Source organism: Hyaena hyaena, unplaced genomic scaffold, assembly GCF_003009895.1.
Source record: "Hyaena hyaena isolate Hyena2069 unplaced genomic scaffold, ASM300989v1 scaffold_179, whole genome shotgun sequence".
Classification (NCBI taxonomy): Eukaryota; Metazoa; Chordata; class Mammalia; order Carnivora; family Hyaenidae; genus Hyaena; species Hyaena hyaena.
The window spans coordinates 2,388,848-2,404,108 of NW_024080812.1; the positions used below are offsets into that span (position 1 = coordinate 2,388,848).

Sequence of the window (15,261 nt, forward strand, 5' to 3'; positions counted from 1 at the left end):
CTGTTTCAGAGTCTGTGTCTCCCTCTCTCTCTGACCCTCCCTTGCTCACGCTGTCTCTCTCTATCCTAGAAATAAATAAAAATATTTAAAAAAACAAAAAAAACAAAAAAAAACTTCAAAGTTCTTGGGGCGCCTGGGTGGCTTAGTTGGTTAAGCATCCAACTTTCGCTCAGGTCATAATCTCACGGTTCGTGGGTTCGAGCCCCGTGTCGGGCTCTGTGCTGACTGCCAGCTTGGAGCCTGGAGCCTGTTTCAGTCTGTGACTCCCTCTCTCTCTGACCCTCCTCTGCTCACACTGTCTCTCTCTCTGTCTCCTAGAAATAAATTAAAAAAACAAACAAACAAAAAAAACCCTTCAATGTTCAGGGTCTTTGGGACAACTAGTAACCTAAAAAGAAACTTTAAAATTATAGAAGACAGAAGGCCACATTGCTTGAATTTTTATGATTAAATCATATGATAAGCCCAAACTTCTAGAAATGTTAAAATTAAACAGCTTAATTATGAGATTATTGAAACTTTATTTTCATAATTAAATTTCTTTAGTTTGAACTGATGGAGGAGAAACTTCACAATTCCAAATATTAAAATATTTAATGAACATGCATCTTTTTACCATGTACCCAAAATTTTCATGAAGGAACATCTTCAGTGCAGCAAAATTTTCTTACAGGTAATTTATATCTCATCTCACATTTTTTTATTTAATACATTCACGAAATTCACTCTACTCTAAGACAAACATATATGATTTCTCGAAGGTCTACAGTTGATTTTCTGGTGTGAGGAAGGAGCCTGGGTTTTTGCTGTGGTTTTTAAAATTCCCACTGCTTTTATTCCAAGTAAAAATCTCCTAATTAAATAATTTTATCTTCATTCCAAATTTACTTCAGTATTCAAATAAATTTAAACAGCTTTCCTAAATTAACTTAGCGTGAGGAATATTTGATTACAATGATACAAATAGCATTTTCTTCTCTCATTTAGTGATTTTAGATAAAAATCCTGTAGTGGTAAACTACAGTGTACAAACTCCAGTATAGACCAAGAAAACCTAAGTCCTACTAACATGTAAAATGTACATAACTAATAAGGAGTATCTTGATTCCTGTCTTTATAAACACCTTAGCTCCCAAAATCTGATATTCAGCTTCCTTCTTCATTTTTAAGAATAAATGTTAATGTATATAAGTAAAAAAGCAAAAAAACAAAAAAACAAATTATTTTTGTTTGAAACAACTCCTAGAAACAGGCAAGGCTAGTCCAACATTTGAAAATTACTTAGTGTAAGTCACCACATTAACAGATTAAAGAAAAGATACCCACATGAATACCTCAACAGATACAGAAAAGCCATTTGACAAAATTCAACATCTCCTCATGAAAAAACTCTAGGCAATCTCAGAGAAAATTTCCTTAACTTAACTTAGAGAATCTATGAAATTATCTACAGTTAACATCATATTTATTTTTTTAAATGTTTTATTTATTTCCGAGAGAGAGACAGCATGAGCAGGGGACGGTCAGGGAAACGGAGACACAGAATCTCAAACAGGCTGCAGGCTCTGAGCTAGCTGCCAGCAAAGAGCCTGACACGGGGTTCAAACCCACGAACTGCGAGATCATGACCTGAGCTGAAGTTGGACGCTTAACTGACTGAGCCACCCAGGCGCCCCGCTAACATCATATCTAAAGGTGAAAGACTGCTTTCCCTTCAAGACTGTAAACAAGGCAAAGATGTTCCCTTTCATCACTCCTATTCAAACATCTCACTAATGTGAGACGTGCAAAGTGCAATAAATCATAAAAAGAAAAGGCATCAGATTAGAAAACAGTTCTTTATTCACAGATGACATGACTGTCTACTTAGAAAACCCCAGGAAATCTACCAACAAACAAACAGACACCCTTAGAACTAATGAATGAGTCCGGTAAAGACTGAGGGTACAAAGTCAATACCAAAAAAAAAAAAAAAAAAAAAAATCAACTGTATTTCTGTACACTAGCAATGATCAATTAGAAACCCACATTTTTTGCAAAGATCATTTATAATAGGCCCAACTGAAATAGTTAGGTATAGATTTAATAAAGTATTTGCAGGATTTATATGTTGAAAACTACAAAACATACATGAAAGGAAGATCTACATAAATGGAGAAAAATACTATGTTCATACTGGAAAACTCAATTTTATTAAGATATCAATTATCCTTGTTTATCTATAAACACAATCCCAATCAAAATCCTAGGTTTTTGTGTGTGTGGATATTAACAAGCTGATCCTAAAATTTATATGGAAAGGCAAAAGAACTAAAATACCTAAAACAATTTTTAAAAATGAATAAATTTGGGAGAACTCATTACCCGATTTCAAGATTTGTTTTGAAACTATAGTAATCAAGACATTGTGATATTGGCAAAGGATAGACAAATATATCAATGGAACACAAGAGTCTAGAAATAGACCCATAAAAATGTAGTCAAATGGTTTTTGACCAAGAGACAAAGGCAATTCAGTGGAGAAAGGATAGTCTTTTCAACAAATGGTCATGGAACAACTGGACAAATAAATGAAACTCAACCCAAAACTCTCTTTATATAAAAATTAACTCAAAATGGAAAATAGATCTAAATTTAATATACATAAAACTATAAAACTTGTAGAAGAAAACAGGAAAAAAACTTTGTGACCTTCGGTTAGACCAAGAGTGCTTATATACAATGCCAAGAGATACACACACACACACACACACACACACACACACACAAATACTGATACGCTGTACTTCATCAAAATGTAAAATCTGTTTTCAAAAACCAGTTATCAGAATGGAAAAGGCAAGCCAAAGACTGGCAGAAAACCTCTGCAAATCACCTATTTGACAAAGGACTGTGAAAAACTCAAAATTCAACATTAAGAGAATCCAATTTGGGGAGAGCACAAGCAGGATACAGCCAGAGAGAGGGGTACAGAGGATGTGAAGCTGGGCTCTGCACTGATAGGCTGACAGCAGTAAGCCTGATGTGGGGCTGGAACTCACAAACCAGGAGATCACCCCTTGAGTTGAAATCAGACACTCAAGGGACTGAGCCACCCATGTGTCCAAGAAAATCCAATTTTAAAATGGCAAAAGAGTTGCTTCACTGAAGAAGATACATAGATGGCAAATAAGCATATGAAAAGGTGTTCAACATCATTAGTCAGGAGAAAATGCAATAAAAACCACAATGAGATAAGGCTACAAGCCTATCAGAATGTAAAGGCAAAAAATCTGACCATACAAAGTAATGAGGGTGTAAAGTAACTGGAACATTTGTCATACACTACTGGTAGGAATACAAAGTAGTTCAGGCTCTTTGGAAAAGTGTGCTGTTGTAACAAATTATCACAAACTTAGTGGTTTAAAACAACACAAATTTATCATTTTACAGTTCTGTTCATTAAAAATCTGACACAGGTCTCCTTGGGCTAAAATCAAGATGCTGGCAGAGCTGTGTTCTGTTAATCCATTTCCTAGCCTTTTCTAGCTTTTAAAGACCACCACATTCCTTAGATTATGACTGACTCCTCTCCATCCTCAAAACCAAGAACTCTTCATCCATCCCTCTAGTGCTGCTTCTGTTTTACGTCTTTTTTTTTCTTTTCTTTTCTCCTTACACTACTGCTTCTCTCTTTCCCTTTTAAAAAGGACTTTCATGATACATTGGATCCACCTGGATAATCCAGTGTGCCTTCCCTAAAGTCAACTGATTAGCAACCTTAATTCCGCTGCAACTTTACTTTGCCTTTACCATGTAACCAAATTTATTCACAGGTTCCAGGGATTAAGCTATTTTTGTGAGCCATTATTCTGCCTACCACAGACTGTTTTTTAAATTGAACATACACTTACCAGAAAGTGTATGACCCAGAAAGGAAGACTTATGTTCACACAAAAAACTTCTCCCAGAGATTTACAGCAGCTTTTTCATGGTTAAAATTTCTTTAAAAATTTAAAAAACTAGAGGCGCCTAGGTGGCTCAGTTGGTTAAGTGTCCAACTTCAGCTCAGGTCATGATCTCATGGGTTCGTGGGTCAGCACAGAGCCCGGAACCTGCTTCGGGTTCGGTTGTCTCCCTCGTTCTCTGCCCCTTACCCACTCACATTCTGTCTCTGTCTCTCAAAACTGAATAAACATTAAAAAAAATTTTTTTTAAAGATTTAAAAATTTAAAAAACGAACTCAAATCTCCTTCAACTGATAGATAGGCAGGCAAACTGTGGTATATCCATACAAAAGAATACTACATTCAGCAGTAAAACAGAAGGAATTGCTGATATCCTCACATTATGGATGAATACCCAACTATTATGCTAAATGAAAGAGACCAAACTCAAAAGGCTATATAATGATTGATTCCATTAATATGATAGTCTAAAAAAGACACACTCTAGGGGAAGACAATAGATCATTACTTTCCAAGTGTTACAGGTGAGAGAAGGGTTGATTACAGAAGAGCAGCAGCTTAAGGGAATCTTGGGTGCTGGATCTATTCCTGATTTTGGTAGTCACACAGCTCTATGCATTTGTCAAAAACAATTACACAACAAAAAACATTAATTTTATTTCATGTAAATTAAACATAGTTAAAATCTTTTAAAAAGAAAGCAAACAAGACATTATTTATCAGATAGCAGAAATTTAATTATCTGACCATGCCATCTTAACAATTCCAAGTGTGGGCAAGGATGACTTATATACTGTTGGCAGTAATGTAAATCGTAAATGTAAATGTAAACTTTAGAGGATAATTTGACAGCAGCTAAGAAAGCTGAAAATGCACATCAACATATGGCCCAGCAATTCCACCTACAGATAGGTAGGTATACATTCTAGAGAAACCCTAACACATGTGCTTGAGAAAACATGCACAAAGATATTCACTAAACATTGTTTAAAATACTGAAAAACTGAAAACAAAATATTGAAAAACTGAAAACAAGGAATTAATTGCATTCAGTGGTTATTTAAAAAGAGAAAAGAAATGCATAAAGAATCAACCGTGCTAGCCACATGATTTTGAGAAGGATAATTTGTTTGTTTATCTAACAATAGTATATAGTGAAAAGAGCACTGTACTTGGAATCTAGAGACAAGTCTTTAGCATTTAGTTTCAACTTTGCCACTAATAAGCAGTCAAACTAGGGACTACTTAACTCTATAAAGCTCACTTTCCTTTTCCTAGAAAATGAAGAGGTTGAGCTATACAACACTAAGATTATTTCCAACTCAAGAATTCTATGATTCAATAAATATAAAATCAAGAATTATAAAGAAACTATGTCGGGAAACTAGTTTTCCCAGACGCCCTGAAATGAGAAACTATCAGAGATGGAACATCTTAGTGTATTGATACACAAAAAGGACCAACTTTCTTGGTTTGTTTGTGATGAACTTTTTAATTAGGATCATAATTCACAAAAAGCATATAAACAGCTAAACCCACCATATTGACTTGGGTCACCCTCAGGTAAAATTCTCCCCTTTTAATATTCTAAAGCAAGTTAATATTATTAATGGGTCCATCTTTACCTGTCAAGTCCAGGTCTATTTAGCCAAAAGCCATTTAGATACATGGTAAAAATTACTTGTTTTTTTAAAAAAGATATAATAATGAACTGCTTTTCCTTTTTTGCCTGTTCATCTATAAAGATCTTACATTATAATTTAATAGCTTCAGCCTACTACAATAGTTTAAAGAGCCTTTTAAAATTTATTATGTCTTGTCCACAGGGAACTAGTAAAAAAAAAGTTCATAACCCAAAAAAGGCTTACTTAACAATTTCATTACCACCAATACTTAAACTTCAAAGACACCAATAACCACATGTCACGTTCCTACTGCAGAATTTAATAGGTTATTAACTTCAGGTATAATCCAAAGGCATAATTGGGATACTATTATTAAAGCATGAGATTACTTTTCTAAAAATCAGAAATATTAACACCTTTTACCTTGTCAGGAAAATCAATATTTCAAAAGTCCTGTTCTACAGGCTTTCCATATCTAAATTCTTAGAATTCTAAACGAGCACGGAGACAAAACACACACTATATACTTCTAAAAACCTAGCTATCAGATTTTAATTTTAGCGTCCACTGACAAGAAAAACCTCCCAACCGAAACCTAAATTCCGTACACATTACTGTATGCCAATCAACTAAACAGAAGGTGAGTTATTATTATTAGGAAGTTACATAATTTGCACCAAAGACTATTTAAAGCGTCTCTCATTAAATGAAGGTTACGATAATTTACAAGCTTCAAAGTTCACCTTGCAAACTTCAAGTAAATTACCAGAAATCATTAACGACATGAGGCATTTCTTTAAAAGTGGACACAGGGAAGTAGGAACTGTTTATTTGTTTACGGAAAGCAATAAGCAGCCGAATACCAGGAGCTGAGTCAGGCAGAGGAACGCTGACCACATTCCGTCTTCTAAAGGAAAGTGTTCGCCCCGCCGATCTCCTCCGCCCGACCTTAGGGGGAGTCCCAAGAGTCGCGAACTCGGGGGTGGGGGCGCAGTGAACAGGGGGCTCCCTGTTGGGCCCCCGGAGTCTCGGGCCGAGCGGTCAAGAGCCTCCACCAAGGTGGTCCCACGCCAAGGCAGAGGGCGCAGGCAGGGCCTGGCAGCGTTCCCCCGGGGGACAAAGGTTGGGCTCACGCCCTGCACGGCCAGCCCCGGCTCCCGCCGCCTGGAGACGCCAGCCAAGCAGCCCCTGGTCCCGCCCGGGCAGTGCGACCGGCGGGTGGGGGAGGGGACGAGCCCCGCCGCCCCTCCCCCGACGCGCTCCCCGGGACCTGTTGATTAAGATCTCTACACAGAGCCACCGCTGGTCCTCTTACCTCTGCGCCACGGCGGCCGGCGATCCTCCCGCCCGGGCCGCTCCCACACACTACACAAACGACAGCTCCCCTGCGGCACTTAAAATACCGGATAAAGAATCCAGAAACTCCCGATTCCGCACCTCACAATCCTTAGACCCCGCCTCCGCCCCACCGCCAGTCGCCGCCGTCACCGCCACAGCCGCCGCCGCCGCCAGCTACTCGCCTCGAGACCGCGCGAGACCGGCCCCCGCGGCCGCCGCGAGACCGCGCACGCGCCCCCGGGACGCTGGCGCAGCCGGCGCGCCTATCCCAGTTCCCTCCTCAGCGCGCCCCTCCCGCTGCTAGGCTGGGAGACTGGCGCGGTTCGCCCAATCCCGCCCCGGCGTGGAGGGAGGGCCCACTCACTGGTCCGGCCCCCAGCCCAGAGCCGCAGGTCGCGCGCACTTGCGCGCTTCTAAGTGAGATGCGAGCTGCTTCGCGCTGGTCAGCAAAAGACGACCACTTGGAGGTTGAGCCGGCCGGCCGGCATGTGGGGGAACATGAGGTTTCCCTGAGTCCTAGTCGATCGCGGCTGTAGTCGGAGAGCCATTGACCTTCCTCTCCCTGACTACCCGTCAGTCAGCTCCTGAAGAAAATCTGATCCCGGTTGAGGCGACTCCAGTGTCCCGTGAGGCACGTCACACAATCTAATATTTGTTTTAAAAAGAACCATTACATAAAACACCTGGATATGTGTAGCGTCCTACAGAATTCTCTGCTACCGCAGAAAACTCCAAAAAGCTAGCAGCTAGGACCGAGTTCTGGAAAACAGAAAAGAAGGATGCGACGAGCCACAGCGGTTTCACAAAAACTCGAGTGAATGCACTTAGTTACCTGGGCCACCCCATATGCAGTGCAAGGAAATCCACCAAAAGTCTCCAGGACTCCTTACAAACGGTTAGTCGTATCCAAAATGGAAATTTAAAAAGGTGTGTATGTGACCTGTTTTCTCTTAAATACGTAAATAATTCAAGAAGCTTCCTCTAAGCTCCTCAATGAGTTTTTCTTCCTCTGGCACAGTCTCCGAGGCTTAGTGCTATTGACATCTGAGCCAGCTAATTTGTCATGGCGGCTGTTCAGTGCATTATGTTTAGCAGCATCCCTGGTCTGTCTTCCTACTGAGTGCCAGTAGTATCACTACCCCCATTGGTGACCATCAAAATGTTTCTAGACGTTGCCAGAGGTCCCCTGGGTGGCAAAATCACCCGCAGTTAAGAACCTCTTACCTACCTGTTCAGAGAAATGGCCTCTTTAGAAAGATAATCACTCTTCACCCATATCTTCCAATTGCCTGGCCCCAAGCAGGTTTGCAAAACATCACCGCCCAAATGAACCCTCCAGCTACCTAGCCTTGCTTCGCCAGCTCCTTGGACTTCTGTGTCACAGGATCCCACCCTAATAGAATGATGATTACTATCTGTGTGAGATAGCAGCTACTAATCTCAAAATATGTGGAAATGCCTTTCTAAAGTGCTATCCATACCTTTCTAAAGTATTATTTTTACTTCCTAAGGGTATTTTTATCTTAAAAGAGGTCTTAAAAGAGGGTACACCCAATGGCAGATTAAAAAATGTATTCTCTGCTAAGTAGAGACATTCCTGGAATCCCCAAATCATTCAAATTACTGTCCTTGTGTAAAAAAAAAAAAACAACAGAAAACAAAAAACAAAATGATAGCTGAAAGAGTGAAAGGTATAGAAGCTGGAAGTAAGGTTATAGTTTTGATGAGAACTAGTTCTGTGATTTGATGATTGATAACTACTTCTGGGATGCATATGACAAGATTCCTGGACCTAAATTTTGCATCTGTAATATAATGCTTTTTGTACTTTGTGTTTCTGTGTGTATTTTTGTTTTTTATTTATTTATTTATTTATTTATTTATTTTTTTTTTTTTGGTTTTAAAATTTTGGTAGCTTCTGCATATGGAATCTAACATGGATAGCTTAGGAGGTTAGAAAATATAATATTCATCCTCTAAAAGAATGAAATGGGTTAATCTGTGGTTTAAAACCTCAAAAGAGTTATTCATTCTTGTCACAGGGCAGTTCATCCACTGAATCACTCTGGCAATTTGTAACTAAGTATTTTGGGTGAAGTGTAAAAGCTAAAGTGTAAAGTCAAGTGTACAGTGGAGAGTAACCACAGCAAATAAGCTTCTGCCTTCCTTATTTTGGCATCTGCTGAATCCATCATCTGCCAACAGCCTCTATTATATGTTTATATAATATAAACATATTATTTCACTAAAGTCTTGGGGGAAATATATTAATATTGCATATCAGACATTTGCAACAGGTCTGAAATCTCAGTTTTCAAGATTCTACCATTTACCATTGTATGGGAAATCCTTATCTAAAGCTACTGATTATATCCCTTTGTTTTTATGACCTCCATGTGGTAGTGAAAGCTGTTTCCATAACTGAATTAGCAGCCTAATCTCATATAATTGTATGAACCAGAGATCAGAAATAATATAAACTAAAAGAATACTCACTGATTCATATATGTTATAAAATAAGCAATTAGTAAGTGCTTTAATTATTAACTACATATCTTTAAAAATTGTAAAATATCCCCAAAAAGTAAACCAACAGGAGTGCCTGGATGGCTCAGTTGGGTAAGTGTCCAACTTCAGCTCAGGTCATGATCTCATAGTCCGTGGGTTGGAGCCCGGCATCAGGCTTTGTGCTGACAGTTTGGAGCCTGGAGCCTGCTTTGATTCTATGTTTCCCTCTCATTCTGCCCCTCCTCCTCCCCAAAGAAATAAACATTAAAAAAAATTTTTTTTAAAAGCAAACCAACAAACCCTGAACTTTTAAAATTTCATTGTGTTTAACTATGATATTGATGTGTCTCTTCACCTTGGCAGTTATTGCCATATGGAATGAGAGGTCCTACTGTCTAAGGTTAGCGGCAGGAAAACCAAGATTTTGTACACGGCTATAAAAAGATGAGCAAAAAACTTTTATCAATTTAAACAGGTGAAGTACAAAAAGAAAAGTGTGGGCTTATGGGAACAACAAGTAGTCTACCATAACTTCAAAGTACGATATTCAATATTTAGAATGTTAGTCATTTATCACACCTTCATTTGTGTCTTACTTCAGTGGTTCTGTGCTAGTCTGGGGATGAGTAGACACATAAAACATAGTCCTGGAAAAACTTTATCTGGAAGAGGGAAGGTAGGCAAATTTGGAACTTGAAAATTTTTTTTAAGTTTATTTATTTATTTTGAGAGAGAAAGGGATAGAGAAATTCCAAACAGGCTCTGCACTGTCAGCGCAGAGCCTGATATGGAGCTCCAACTCACAAACCACAAGATTAAGACCTGAGTGGAAATCAAGAGTGAGATGCTTAACCGACTAAGCCAACCTCTTGGAAATTTTTTTTAATGAAGGAAAGACCAACACTGAATGCCAAGAGAAAGAAAATCAAGTTTGTTCTCCTTGAAAAAAGCTATAAAATTACCCATATTTTTTCCTTACTAAGCTCCCAGTCAAATCTCTATTTTGTTTGTAGAACAAATATTTTTTTTTAATGTTTATCCAATTTTGAGAGACAGAGACAGAGCGTGAGCTAGGGAGGGATAGAGAGAGAGAGAAGATGCAGAAACGGAAGCAGGTTCCAGACTCTGAGATGCCAGCACAGAGCCCAATGCAGGGCTCAAACTCACAGACTGTGAGAGCATGACCTGAGCCAAAGTCGGACGCTTAACTGACTGATCCACCCAGGTGCCCCTGTACTACAAATCTTAGCTGCTGCTTTAATTCATATCGATATGTGAATACCTGTATGGGATGTTATCTGCGCTGAACTCCAAAGTTGAACTTAAATGCTTATTTTATCCTCTCTTGGACTGACTGACTCTGTCTGAGCTTTAACTCCATCACTGCTTCAAAATAACCTTTGTCAAAGTCATTAATTAGAGGTACTTTGTTAAACGTAAAGATTAATGTTTGGTTCTCATCTTCTTTGACCAGCCAGCAGCATTTGATGTCACTAATCATTTTCTCCACTTTATCCTCTGGGATCTTGAAAAGAGCTTCTCTTCCTACCCACTGGAACCTCCTCCTCATCTCCTTTGCCAGTTCTTTATCTCCCTGAATGCTAAAAATTGGAGTATCCCGGGGAGCCTGAGTGGCTCAGTCGGTTGGGCGTCCGACTTCGGCTCAGGTCATGATCTCGCAGGTCGTGGGTTCGAGCCCTGCATCGGGCTCTGTGCTGACAACTGGCTCGGAGCCTGGAGCCTGTTTCGGATTCTGTGTCTCCCTCTCTCTCTGACTCTCCTTCCTCTGACTCCTTCCTCTGACTCTCCTTCTTCTGCTTTCTCAGAAATAAATAAATAAAACATTTAAAAAATAAAATTGGAGTATCCCAGGATTCTAACATTCAGTGCTTACTTTCTCTCTGCCTGGCAGCTCTACCACTTGCTGACTGTTTGATCAAAAGAAAATAACTTAATTTCTCCAAGATTCAGTTTCCTCATTTATAAATTGAGGATCATGAAAGTAGCTACCTCCTACAGTGGTTGTAAAGAATAAATGAATGTATGTGTAAAGTGCTTATAACAGTGTTTTGCACTGAATACATTAACCATTTGTCATTATTCTTATCATGTTTTTTATTGTTTACTCCCTACATGATTTCATCTGATCTCATGGCTTTAAATTCCAACTATATACTGTCAACTTTTTTTTTTAAGTTTATTTATGTTGGCGGATGGGAACAGAGAGAGAGAATCTCAAGCCATCTCCGTGGAGCCTGATGCAGGGCTCAAATTCAGAAACTTTTAGATCATGACCTGAGCCAAAGTCAGAGACTTAACCGACTGAGCCACCCAGGTGACCCTACACTGTTAGCTTTAAATTGATCTCTAGTCTAAACTTCTGCTGCAAAGTCCAGAATCATATATTTAACTGTTGGCTCAAAATTTCTGTTAGAATTTCTAATGAGCATTACAAGTTTAACATGTCAGAACTTTTTTAGGAATAACTTCTGCCTAAAGATGATTGTTTTTGTTCCTAAGTGGTGCTCTGTGTGAAGAAGGGAGTATGGCAAATGCAAAGAGAAAAAGGAAGAGAAAACTACTTGCTCTTTACCACCTCCTTCCTATGCTTCATAGTTCATTCTAGCTACTATAATCCCTCATTTAATTAATACAGCTGAGAATTGGACAGCAGAAAGCTCCTTCAGATGTCAAAATTAGTTGTACTTCACTTTTATTCCTGAACTTACACAAGTCTCTGAGAAACTTAGGCATCTTTTTTCTAATATCTAAGTGATAATAAGGGTCCTATTATATGTGTCAGTTCAAAGCAGACATACCTCTGGGTATGGGGAGGCAGTCATACTCCCCAGGGTCAGGGGAGTCAGTCTGAAGGAGCAGAGTTTCTGATGGAAGTTTCAGATCAGATACAGGAGGTGATTCTAACTAGGAATTTGCAAAAACTCAGTGGAAAGAGATACCTGGGATTTACAATTTTTTTTTCTTCTCGAAAAATCCAAATCTTTAGAAGGTAAAATCCATTCACTGGATGTAAGAGGTAAGAGTGGGCTGGTGGGGGGTGGCAGTGGGGGTGGGTGGAGGCAGTTAATTGCAAATGGTTCAAGGAAAGTGGTAAAGTAGTTCGTTTAAATGAAAACATTTAGGGGTACCTGGATGGATCAGTTGGCCGAGCATCTGACTCTTGGTTTTGGCTCACTGACAGCTCAGAGCCTGGAGCCTGTTTCAGATTTTGTCTGTCTGTCTGTCTGTCTGTCTCTCTCTCTCTCTTGCAAAAAGAAGTAAACATTAAAAAATTTTTTAATTAAAAAAACATTTTTTAAGGAATAAAAACATGTAATATGTATCAGTGCCCATTGTGGGGCTTAAACTCATGACCCCAAGATCAAGAGTCACATGCTCTACACACTGAGCCAGGCAGGTGCCCTTCTATGTTTTCTTTTTGAATCTGACTTCCTTCACTCCACATGCTGTTTTTCAGATTCACCCACATTGTTGTTTTTGCACCTATCACTTTGTGTTTTGTTATTGTTAAATAGTGTCACTGTATGAATATACCACAGTTAGTTGAAACCTTCACCTGTCCATGGGCATTTGGGTTGTTTCTAGATTTGGGCTGTTAGGAACAAAACTCCTATGACCATTTGTGTACAAGTCTTGTTTTGAACATATGTGCTATGAACATGTTTTAGTTTCTCCTGAGTAAATACCTAGAGTAGAATTGTTTGGTCATATGATAACATGTCATAACTTTACAAGATACATCCTGTTTTCCAAAGTGGTTTTTCAGGCACTAGGATGTATAAAAGATCTGGTTGCCTACATAGTCACCTGCACTTTATGTGGTTTGGGAATGCCTTTTAAAGGACTCTGTTCCTAGGTAATAATAATAATCAGTCTTAGTTGTGACTTTCTTCACTACAGAATCAGTTTGTGCCAGATAATCTCTCACAAGGAAATATTTTCTGTAATGGAACAGCCATCTCCAAATACGAAACTGTTGTTTTATATATAATCCTAACTTGAAAATGGCCCTAATGGTAATATGATAGTGGTTGCATAGAAATCTCCTATTTCATTCTTGATTGTGGAAATGGGAGAGAAATCCCTTTCATCTCTGGAGCAAAGAAAAGAGGAGTAATTCCCTCGGACTGTAGCCGAGGGGAATGACAAGAGTATTTTCCTGTCTAATAGAACTGTACTTGAGCACATGTGTAATTTTGTGAGATATTACTTAGTAGCTAATTAAGAAAGCAAAAGGAAACATGAAATTAATTTATAAGTTTTAACCTGATACATCCAAAATAGTGTAATTTAAACACATAATCAGTATAATTATTGAGATATTTTCTTATTTTTTCATACTAAGTCTTCAAAATCTGATGTGTATTATGTACTAAAAGTATATCTCAGTTTAGATGCTAAATTTTCAACAGTTAAAGTGAAAAAGTGTAGCCTTTTTCCAAAACAGTAAATTTATGTCTAATAAATTGTACTATATAAAAAATTATATATATATATTTTTTTTAAATTTTTTTGTAATGTTTTTTATTTATTTCTAGGAGAGAGAAAGACAGCGTGAGCAGGGGAGGGTCAGAGAAAGAGGGAGACACAGACTCTGAAACAGGCTCCAGGCTCTGAGCTGGCAGTCAGCACAGAGCCCGACGCGGGGCTCGAACCCACGAACCGCGAGATCATGACCTAAGCGAAAGTCGGACGCTTAACTGACTAAGCCACCGAGGCGCCCCTCTGTTTCAGCTTTTAAATTTAAATTTAAATTAATCAAAATTAAAAGATATTTAAAATTCAGTTTCTCAGTTCCACTAGCTACAGTTCTAGTGCACAGTGGCCACCTAGACCCAGTTGCTACCATATTGGACCATATAGTTCTGGAGATTTGTCTGTGGGACAGGAAGGAGAAAATGGAAGTGAGACATATTCCTTGTTGCAACTCAGGACACAGTAAAAATACCAGTACAATTTGTGTGCAATTTGAGACAGAGAGATAGAGAGACATCTTTTATGTATATATCTTTTTTCCCTAGCTACATGACTTTGAACAAGTAACTTAACTTGTGTAAGCTCCACTTTCACCATCTATCTGTAAAAGAGGAAAGTAGTAATACCCCCTTCAGATTGTCATGAAGATTGAGAAGGCATGCAAAGCTCATTGTAGAATAACTGGCAGCTTTTTGAAAAGGAGTAAGTGGTGGTTTTTAAAAATCCAAACTATTCTTTGGATAGGGACTGTCTGTAGTTCTTTTGCTATATTTAAAAGTATAGGAGTTTTAGGGGCACCTGCGTGACTCCACCAGTTAAGTGTCTAGCTCTTGATTTGACCTTAGGTCATGATCTCATGACTCATGGGACTGAGCCCCACATTGGGCTCTGTGCTGATAGCTTGGAGCCTGCTTGGGATTCTCTTTTTCTCTCTCTTTCTCTCTGTACCCCTCCCCTGTTCGTGCATGTGCTCTCTCTCTTTCTCTCAAAATAAACATTTTTTAAAAGTATAGGGGTTTTAAAAAACCTGCTTAGAAGTGGCTTTCACTGATTCAGCAAATACTGTCTCTCAGGCCATGTGCTCAACACTTAGAACACAAAGACTAAAAGAACGTAGTCCCCCCTTCAAGGACCTCATAGTGCTTAATGTTAGAAACAACACAGAGTTGAGCTAATGTCCAAGTGAGAAAAGTAAAACTAAAGAGTATAACAAATTTATCCAACGACTCCAAAGAAAAGAAGCCCTAGAGATAAAAAATTGAGTTTATAAATTGAAAACCTTAATAGTTCTGTGTATTGCTCTACTTTCCTTTAAAACTGATATCCACAATTATAATAATCAAGAT

General features: G+C 38.8%; 1 protein-coding gene across 4 annotated transcripts in view; it reads right to left on the reverse strand.

The window, feature by feature from the left end:
- Positions 1-7,064, reverse strand: part of MPP5 (membrane palmitoylated protein 5) — a 92,597-nt gene extending 85,533 nt beyond the window's left edge. For 2 of the 4 annotated variants that reach the window (XM_039240728.1, XM_039240725.1), the window contains exon 1: positions 6,888-7,049. The gene's annotated coding sequence lies outside the window, so the exon portion shown is untranslated. Of the gene's footprint in view, positions 1-6,887 lie in introns of all 4 variants that reach the window. The other 2 variants (XM_039240726.1, XM_039240730.1) reach the window with 2 other exon arrangements.
- Between the last annotated feature and the right edge of the window lie 8,197 nt (positions 7,065-15,261).